Genomic DNA, 10,361 nt, shown 5'->3' with positions numbered 1-10,361 from the left:
GTGTAAAAGTGTTCCTATTTCTCCACATCCTCTCCAGCATCTGTTGTCTCTAGATTTTTTAATGATCGCCATTCTAACTGGCGTGAGATGGTATCTCAGTGTAGTTTTGATTTGCATTTCTCTGATGACCCGTGATGATGAGCATTTTTTCATATGTTTGTTGGCCTCATATATGTCTTCTTTTGTAAAGTGTCTGTTCATATCCTTTGCCCACTTTTGAATGGGCTTGTTTTTTTCTTGTAAACCTGTTTTAGTTCTTTGTAAATTCTGGATATCAGCCCTTTGTCAGATGGGTAGACTGCAAAAATTTTTTTCCCGTTCTGTTGGTTGCTGATTCACTCTAATGGCTATTTCTTTTGCAGTGCAGAAACTGTGGAGTTTAATTAGGTCCCACTTGTCTATTTTGGCTTTTATTGTCAATGCTTTTGGTGTTTTGGTCATGAAGTCCTTGCCTACGCCTATGTCCTGAATGGTTTTGCCTAGATTTTCTTCTAGGGTTTTTATGGTGTTAGGTCTTATGTTGAAGTCTTTAATCCATCTGGAGTTCATTTTAGTGTAAGGTGTCAGGAAGGGGTCCAGTTCCTGCTTTCTGCACATGGCTAGCCAGCTTTCCCAACACCATTTATTAAACAGGGAATCCTTTCCCCGTTGCTTGTTTTTGTCAGGTTTGTCAAAGATCAAATGGTTGTAGATATGTTGTGTTGCCTCCGAAACCTCTGTTCTGTTCCTTTGGTCTTTATCTCTGTTTTGGTACCAGTACCATGCTGTTTTGATTACTGTAGCCTTGTAGTATAGTTTGAAGTCCGGTAGTGTGATGCCTCCCGCTTTGTTCTTTTTGCTTAGAATTGACTTGGCTATGTGGGCTCTCATTTGGTTCCATATGAAGTTTAAGGTGGTTTTTTCCAGTTCTGTGAAGAAGGTCATTGGTAACTTGATGGGGATAGCGATGAATCTGTAAATTACATTGGACAGTATGGCCATTTTCACAATATCGATTCTTCCTAACCATGAACATGGAATGTTTCTCCATCTGTTTGTGTCCTCTCTTATTTCCTTGAGCAGTGGCTTGTAGTTCTCCTTGAAGAGGTCCTTTACATTCCTTGTTAGTTGTATTCCTAGGTATTTTATTCTCTTTGTGACAATTGTGAATGGCAGCTCGTTCTTGATTTGGCTCTCTTTAAGTCTGTTATTTGTGTATAGGAATGCATGTGATTTTTGCACATTGATTTTGTATCCTGAGACTTTGCTGAAGTTGCTTATCAGTTTCAGGAGATTTTGGGCTGAGACGATGGGGTCTTCTAGATATATAATCATGTCGTCTGCAAATATAGACAATTAGACTTCTTCCTTTCCTATTTGAATACCCTTTATTTCTTTTTCTTGCCTGATTGCTCTGGCTAGAACTTCCAGTACTATATTGAATAGGAGTGGTGAGAGAAGGCCTCCTTTTCTAGTGCCACATTTGAAGGGGAATGCTTCCAGTTTTTGCCCATTCAGTATGATATTGGCTGTTGGTTTGTCATAAATAGCTTTTATTATTTTGAGATATGTTCTGTCAATACCTAGGTTATTGAGGGTTTTTACCATAAAGGGCTTTTGAATTTTGTCAGAGGCCTTCTCTGCATCAATTGAGATAATCATGTGGTTTTTGTCTTTGGTTCTGTTTATGTGGTGAACTACGTTTATAGACTTGCGTATGTTGAACCAGCCTTGCATCCCCGGGAAGAAGCCTACTTGATCATGGTGGATAAGCTTTTTGATGTGCTGTTGCAATTGGCTTGCCAGTATTTTATTGAAGATTTTTGCGTCTATGTTTATCATGGATATTGGCCTGAAGTTTCTTTTCTTATTGAGTCTCTGCCGGGTTTTGGTATCAGGATGATGTTGGTCTCATAAAATGATTTGGGAAGGATTCCCTCTTTTTGAATTATCTGGAATAGTTTCAGAAGGAATGGTACCAGCTCCTCTTTGTATGCCTGGTAGAATTCGGCTGCGAACCTGTCTGGACTTGGGCTTTTTTTGGGTAGTAAGCTCTTAATTGCTGCCTCAACTTCAGACCTTGTTATGGGTCTGTTCAGGGTTTCGGCTTCTTCCTGTTTTAGGCTTGGGAGGAGGCAAGTGTCCAGGAATTTATCCATTTCTTCCAGGTTTACTAGTTTATGTGCATAGAGTTGTTTGTAATAATCTCTGAGTATGGTTTGAATTTCTGTGGAATCTGTGGTGATATCCCCTTTATCGTTTTTTGTTGCATCGATTTGGTTATTCACTCTTTTCTTTTTTATTAATCTGGCTAGTGGTCTGTCTATTTTGTTGATCTTTTCAAAAAACCAGCTCTTAGATTTAATGATTTTTTTGAAGGGTTTTTTGTGTCTCTATCTCCTTCAGTTCTGCTCTGATCTTAGTTATTTCTTGTCTTCTGCTAGGTTTTGAGTTTTTTTGATCTTGCTCCTCTAGCTCAATTTTGATGATAGGGTGTCAATTTTAGATCTCTCCTTTCTTCTCATGTGAGCATTTATTGCTATATATTTTCCTCTTGACACTGCTTTAAATGTGTCCCAGAGATTCTGGTATGTTGTGTCTTCATTCTCGTTTGTTTTGAAGAACATCTTTATTTCTGCCTTCATTTCATTGTTTATCCAGTCAACATTCAAGAGCAAGTTGTTCAGTTTCCATGAAGCTGTGTGGTTCTGGGTTAGTTTCTGAATTCTGAGTTCTAACTTGATTGCACTGTGGTCTAAGAGACTGTTTGTTATGATTTCCGTTCTTCTGCATTTGCTGAGGAGTGATTTACTCCCAATTATGTGGTCAATTTTAGAGTAGGTGTGATGTGGTGCTGAGAAGAATGTATATTCTGTGGATTTGGGGTGGAGAGTTCTGTAAATGTCTATTAGGTTTGCTTGGTCCAGGTCTGAGTTCAGGTCCTGGATATCCTTGCTAATTTTCTGTCTGGTTGATCTGTCTAGTATTGACAATGGGGTGTTAAAGTCTCCCACTATAACTGTATGGGAGCCTAAGTCTCTTTATAAGTCATTAAGAACTTGCCTATGTATCTGGGTGCTCCTGTTTGGGTGCATATATATTTAGGATCGTTAGCTCTTGTTGCATTGATCCTTTTACCATTATGTAATGTCCTTCTTTGTCTCTTTTGATCTTTGTTGCTTTAAAGTCTAATTTATCAGAGATGAGAATTGGAACTCCTGCTTTTTTTTGCTATCCATTTGCTTGGTAAATCTTCCTCCATCCCTTTATTTTGATCCTTTGTGTATCCTTGCATGTGAGATGGGTTTCCTGGATACAGCACACCGAGGGGTTTTGGCTTTTTATCCAATTTGCCTGTCTGTGTCTTTTGATTGGGGCATTTAGTCCATTTACATTTAGGGTTAATATTGTTATGTGTGAATTTGATACTGCCATTTTGGTGCTAGCTGGCTGTTTTGCCCATTAGTTGATGCAGATTCTTCATTGTATTGATGCTGTTTACCATTTGTCATGTTTTTGGAGTGGCTGGTACTGGTCGTTCCTTTATATGTGTAGAGCCTCTTTCAGGAGCTCTTGTAAAGCAGACCTGGTGGTGAAGAAATCTCTGAGTACTTGCATGTTCACAAAGGATTTTATTTTTCCTTCACTTATGAAGCTTAGTTTGGCTGGATAGGAGATTCTGGGTTGAAAGTTCTTTTCTTTGAGGATGTTGAATATTGGCCCCCACTCTATTCTGGCTTGTAGGGTTTCTGCTGAGAGATCTGCTGTGAGTCTGATGGGCTTCCCTTTGTGGGTAACCCAACCTTCTCTCTAGCTGCCCTCAGTATTTTCTCCTTCATTTCAACCCTGGTGAATCTGAAGATTATGTGCCTTGGGGTTACTCTTCTTGAGGAATATCTTTGTGGTGTTCTCTATATTTCCTGGACTTGAATATTGGCCTGCCTTGCTAGGTTGGGGTAGTTTTCCTGGATAATATCCTGAAGAGTATTTTCCAGCTTGGATTCATTCTCTTCATCACATTCAGGTACACCTATAAAACGTAGATTAGGTCTTTTCACATAGTCCCACATTTCTTGGAGACTTGTTCATTCCTTGTTACCCATTTTTCTCTATTCTTGCCATCCCGTTTTATTTCATTGAGTTGATCTTCAATCTCTGATATCCTTTCTTCTGCGTGGTCAATTCGGCTGTTGAAACTTGTGCATGCTCCGCAAAGTTCTCGTGCTGTGTTTTTCAGCTCCATCAATTCACTTATATTCCTTTCTAATTTGTCCATTCTCATTTGCATTTCTTCAAATCTTTTTTCAAAGTTCTTAATTTCTTTTTTTTTTTTTTTTTTTTCTGAAGTCCTTGTCCTTTATTGGGCAAGGGGTGAGGGAAGCAGACAGACCGGTTGGACATAGCGAATGGGTGTGTGAGGACAAAATGCTACTGGAAAGCCAGCCAACCCACACTCCTCTGAAATGGATGCTAACGTGCTTCAAACTCTGGGCACTGGTTTCACACACAGCCTCTTCGAGGGATGAAAGGGGTTCTTGTAAAGCTTTTTGTTACCCTCAACCATGCAGGCAAGCTCTGAGTTCTGGTTTTCCTAGGACACTAACGCTAGTCACAAAGATCTGTGGAATGATCAAGGATGGAGGAGTGAGTGGCAGGGTGAGTTTCAAAAGGATAAGCAGAACAGGAGTCTTGCCCAAGCAGTGGGCAAGTTACAACAACAGTTCCTGTGTATGGCCTCCCACCCAACCAGAAATTGACAGAGAGGCATGTGTATGGTGAAAAGATATACATATATTTAGAATTAGCCAGCTGGACTCAGTTTAGATGATCCCAATTTTGTTGGCAACATCCAAAGCATCGTAATCAGGAGCCAGTCGAACATATGCCTTCTTCTCTCCATCAGGCCGAATCAGGGTGTTGACCTTGGCCACATCAATGTCATAGAGCTTCTTCACAGCCTGTTTGATCTGGTGCTTGTTGGCTTTAACATCCACAATGAACACAAGTGTGTTATTGTCTTCTATCTTCTTCATGGCAGACTCAGTGGTCAGCGGAAACTTGATGATAGCATAGTAGTCCAGTTTGTTTCTCCTGGGGGCGCTCTTCCGAGGATATTTGGGCTGCCTCCGGAGTCGCAGTGTCTTGGGCCGCCGGAAGGTGGGTGACGTGCGGATCTTCTTTTTTTTGTGGCTGTGGACACCTTTCAACACTGCCTTCTTGGCCTTTAAAGCCTTCGCTTTGGCTTCGGCTTTAGGAGGGGCAGGAGCTTCCTTCTTCGCTTTCGGCGCCATCTTGTGAAAAGCCTTAATTTCTTTGCATTGGGTTAGAGCATGTTCTTTTAGTTCACAGAAGTTTCTTACTACCCACCTTCTGAAGTCTGCTTATGTCATTTCGTCACACTCATTCTCCATCCAACCTTGTTCCCTTGCTGGTGAGGAGTTGCGATCCCTTGTAGGAGGAGAGGTGTCCTGGTTTCAGGTGTTTTCATCTTTTTTGCTCTGGTTTCTTCCCATCTTTATGGATTTTTCCACCTGTCGTCTTTGTAGTTGCTGGCTTTCAGATTGGGTCTCTGAGTGGACATTCTGTTTGTTGATGATGAGGTTATTTCTGTTTCTTAGTTTTCCTTCTAATGGTCTAGCCCCTCTGCTGTAGGTCTGCTGAGGTCCACTCCAGGCCCTACTTGCCTGGGGATCACCTGCAGCAGCTGCAGAACAGTAATGGTTGCTACCAGTTTTCTTCTTCTGCTCTCTTTGTCCCAGAAGGATACCTGCCAAGTGTCAGTCTGATCTCTCCTTTATGAGGTGGCTCTTTGGATATACAGGTGTCAGGGAGCTGCTTGAGGAGACAGTCTGTCCTTTATAGGAGCTCAAATGCTGAGCTGTGAGCTCCGTTTTTCATTCAGAGCTGCTGGGCAGGTACGTTTAGGTCTGATGCAGCAGAACTCATAAGCTGCTTTTTGTTCCCAGGTGCTCTGTCCCAGGGATTTAGGGCTTTATGAGTTGCTGTTATGCTGCTGCTGCTTTTTTTTTTTTTTTTTTCCCTTCAGAGCTGCCCTGCCCAGCAAGGAGGCAGCCTAGTCACTGTCTGCCTGTAGAGGCTTTGCTGAGCTGCTGTGGGCTCCATCCAGCTGCCGAGTGAACTTCCCTGCAGTCCTGTTTATATGGGTATAGTTAGAACTGCCTCGGCAATGGTGGCCCACCTCTGTATTGGCGGACTCTCTCTGTAATGGCGGGTTGCCTCAGCAACGGCGGGCTACCTCAGTAGAGGTGACGTGCCTCCATAATGGCGGTCGCCCCTCCCCAACAGAGCTGGACCATCCCGGGTTCAGCTGCACTTGCTGTAAAACTCTCAATCCAGAGAGTTTCTGATTGCTGTTCTTTTGTGGAGGTGGGATCAGCCGAGCCTGATCACCTGGCTCCCTGCCTCAGAGCCTGTTTTTTTTTTTTAAGTTGGTTTTCCTGTCACCTGTTGAAGAGGTGCCGGGATCTGTGTGTTTTCCCGTGCGGTGACTCACTGCGCTGGCTTAAACAGTGGCACTGAGATTCCTGGTGCTTTTTTTGCCCTGGAATCTACTGTCCTGTTTCCCTGTTCAGTCCCCTTTTTAAACAGATGAATGGGCAACCTCCCGTGGCTCCAATCACCAGCCAAAAGGGCACCCGGACCAGTGTATTTTGTACGGAGAACCGCTGTGCCAGGGCGCTGACAAAGCAGCCGCACCAGCGACCCGTGGGGCTCCGCCTGGGATCTTCCTAGTCTGTGGGCAATAAAAATGCGGCGTCCACTCACCCTCTGCGCTTTCACTGGGCGCTGTAATCCTCAGCTGTTCCTAAACGGCCATCTTGGATCAATCCTCCAGACAATCTTAATAAAAGATCTTGTGTACCTTCTGGGACTATAAAAGGCTTTTTTGTGTGTGTCTTTTCTGGTATAAAGATGACCATCTTTCTGAGTTGAGGATTCTTGGTTTTTTTTTTTTTTTTTTTAAAGATGGGGTTTCACTATGATGGCCAGGCTGGTCTTGACCTCCTGACCTCAGGTGGTCCACCCACCTCAACCTCCCAAAGTGCTAGGATTATAGGCGTGAGCCACCGCGCCTGGCCGAGACTCTTGGTTTCTACAGAATTTACATTCTGTCTGTGAGGCATGTCTTCTCTGGTGTGCATGCCTAGTTTAATATTTCATTTGACCTGCACAACTGGTTTAAAATGTTGGCAAACACTCTTATCTTGGTTTATTTTTATTTGGTTTAACTCCTTCCCCTTGCTTGATTCTGAAAATCTTCTAAGAGCCAAAACAAACATTCTTGGTGGTGGGTGCAGGACAGCTGATTAAACACCACTAGAGTGGTTACCATCAGCTGAAACAATGGTCTAAACTCCTGATATTCCCTGACAGAATTTGTAGAATATTCTTTGCTCTCAAGAAATTAATAAGAAATAGAATGGTCTTTTAAAGGTTTTCAGGGACTCATAGTCTGGTCTTGAACTCTTGGCCTCAAGCAATCTTCCCACCCCAGCCTCCCAAAGTGCTGGAATTATAGGTGTGAGCCAGCATGCCTGGCCCCATTTCTTAAGGTAATTTTGTTTGAAACATCTCAGATTTATATCTAAGAAGGTCAACTTTTGCTGTACTTCACCATATGAGATGTACAGGCCATATATCATGGCCTCTGTTCTTTCTCTCCTTGAAAATGTATATCTTTTTACTTGGCTGGAGTGATAACCGTCCTTCAACTGTTTCATCAACTCCTGAAACTTTTTTTCTCCTGTTCCAATTCTGCTGTTGTGGCCTGATGCTGACATGTTTGTCCTGAAGGTTTAGAAAAGCAATGTTTCCTACAGTGTAACTTGATTCTGTAGTCTTGGCTTTTCTTGATGTTTCTTAATTGTCCCATGTAACCAGGAAACTCCCCATGCTTTGACTGAGAGCCAGCTATTTTTCTATTCAAGGTACTAGTTTTTTTGTTTATATTCCTCTATAATATAATATAGTATACACTCAAGACTCTGGTCACATTCTTCCTGTGTCTGTTTAAATTCAAATACCCTTTTCATCAAGTTTAACTTCCAGATTATGTAAACAGGCTTCCTCTAAGGAGAAGCAATTACACTCTAGGAAATTTTTCTTTACCTTTTTGGTAACTTGGCTTTAAAAAGACAAAGCAAAGATTTTAGTTTAGTTTAGTTTTTTGAGATGAGGTCTTACTCTGTCACCCAGGCTGCAGTGCAATGGCACAATCCTAGCTCACTGCAGCCTCAAACTCCTGGGCTCAAGGAATCCTCCTGACTCAGCGTCCAAAGAAGCTGGAACTACAGGCATGCATCATCATGCCTGGCTAATTTTTTAATAGAGATGGGGTCTTTCTATATTGCCCAGGTGGTTTTGAGCTCCTGGCCTTAAATGATCCTTTCATTTCTGTGAGATTTTTTTTTTCCTAGACTGCTCAGCAGGACAGTTCTGAAAGATTTCACATTTTATCAAGATAATTCCTATATTATCTTTATTGGGTTGTTATCAGTTAGGAAAACTGGGCTTTTAAAGGGTTAGGGTTTTTACATCCATATAACTTTCTACTTTCTGTATTACTTTTAAAGTCTTTTGGCTGTGTATTATTTTACTATGATTCTGTTTTAAACAACTGTTTTGAACCTTTTGACATTATTGGCTGATTTCCCCAGGATCAGAATCCTAAAATAAGTAGTTTTGGCCTAAAATTAACATTGGGATTTCTAGTTGGGGCCCTGAAAAGCCTCAAAGAACATACCTCTCATCTTGTAGAGACCGTAAGTGATTCAGCTTATTTGGTAAATTGCATAGGAGGCATTGTGAAATGACAAATGATACTAAATATGCTTTCAATTACATTATGGGTATATTATCAGTATAAATATTCCAAAAATTATATTAACATAAAAATTTAATATGTTATTAATCATAGTTTTGATTATTTTGTTGAAACTTTTCTTAAGTTATATTTATATGGATATGTCATTCATATGAGTAGTCTAAAGATTATATAAAATTTGGTTAGGCACGGTGGCTCACACCTGTAATCCCAGCACTTTGGGAGGCTGAGGTGTGTGGCTCACCTGAGGTCAGGAGTTCAAGACCACCTGGCCAGCCTGGTAAAACCCTGTCTCTACTAAAAATATGAAAATTAGCTGGGCATGGTGGCTGGCACCTGTAATCCCAGCTACTCAGGAGGCTGAGACAGGAGAATCGCTTGAACCAGGGAAGTGGTGATTGCAGTGAACTGAGATCATGCCATTGCACTCCAGCCTGGGTGACGAAAGTGAAATTCCATCTCAAATAATAATAATAATGAAATTAAAATAAAATATATAGGCTGGGAGCGGTGGCTCATGCCTGTAATCCCAGCACTTTGGGAGGCCGAGGCAAGCAGATCACCTGAAGTCAGGAGTTCCAGAACAGCGTAGCCAACAGAGTAGATACTCTGTCTCTACTAAAAATACAAAAATTAGCCAGGCATGGTGGTGCATGCCTGTAATCCCAGCTACTTGGGAAGCTGAGGCAGGAGAATCTCTTTAACCTCGGTGGAGAAGGTTGCAGTGAGCCAAGATCATGCTATTGCACTCCAGCCTGGGCGACAAGAGCAAAATTCCATGTCAAATTAAAAAATATATATAAAAGTCTGACAGTCCTGATATGACATTGTCAGCCATGATCCTGGTTTTTTGTTTTTGTTTTTTGGGTTTTTTTTTTTTAGACATAGTCTCACCCTGTCACCCGGGCTGGAATTCAGTGGTGCAAAAAGAAAAAAAAAAAGCAAAGAAAAGAAACTGATGGGTTTAATGAATCAAGCAAAAAGCAAAACAGGATATCAATTACATGAAATTAAGTAGATAATAAATACAATGTTTTTATGGCTTTTATTTAAGACGTTATTGGCTCTGTACTAAAATGTTTTGTTTTCCAAATTTAAGGAATTTTTCTTTTTGGAACAAAGATGGAAACATTTGCTTTTTCTCCCTACTTAATTCATCCAAAATTTGGAAACTATTTGTGAGTATTCTAATTTTTATTTTCATTTTTACTTCATTTTATTATTATTATTATTATTATTATTGGAGATGGGATCTTGCTCTGTTATCCAGGCTGAAGTGCAGTGGCGCCATCTCGGCTGACAGCAACCTCCACCTCCTGGGTTCAAGCGATTCTCCTGCCTCAGCTTCCCCAGTAGCTGGGATTACAGGCACACACCATCATGCCCAACTAATTTTTATATTTTAGTAGAGACGGGGTTTTGCTATGTTGGCCAGGCTGGTCTCGAACTCCTGACCTCAGGTGATCCACCCTTAGCCTCCCAAAGTGCTGGAATTATAGGTGTGAGCCACCAATGCCTGACCAATTTCATTCTTTTT

The 10,361-nt window shown here is 41.5% G+C and overlaps 1 pseudogene; it reads right to left on the bottom strand.

The window, feature by feature from the left end:
- Positions 1 to 4,313: 4,313 nt before the first annotated feature.
- LOC116552256 lies at positions 4,314 to 5,270 on the bottom strand (annotated as a pseudogene).
- Positions 5,271 to 10,361: the final 5,091 nt, after the last annotated feature.

Source organism: Sapajus apella, unplaced genomic scaffold (genome assembly GCF_009761245.1).
Source record: "Sapajus apella isolate SASKATOON/1434 unplaced genomic scaffold, GSC_monkey_1.0 scaffold11, whole genome shotgun sequence".
NCBI classification, from domain to species: domain Eukaryota; kingdom Metazoa; phylum Chordata; class Mammalia; order Primates; family Cebidae; genus Sapajus; species Sapajus apella.
The sequence above is the reverse complement of the archived record's forward strand: the minus strand, read 5'-3'. Positions and strand labels throughout refer to the sequence as shown.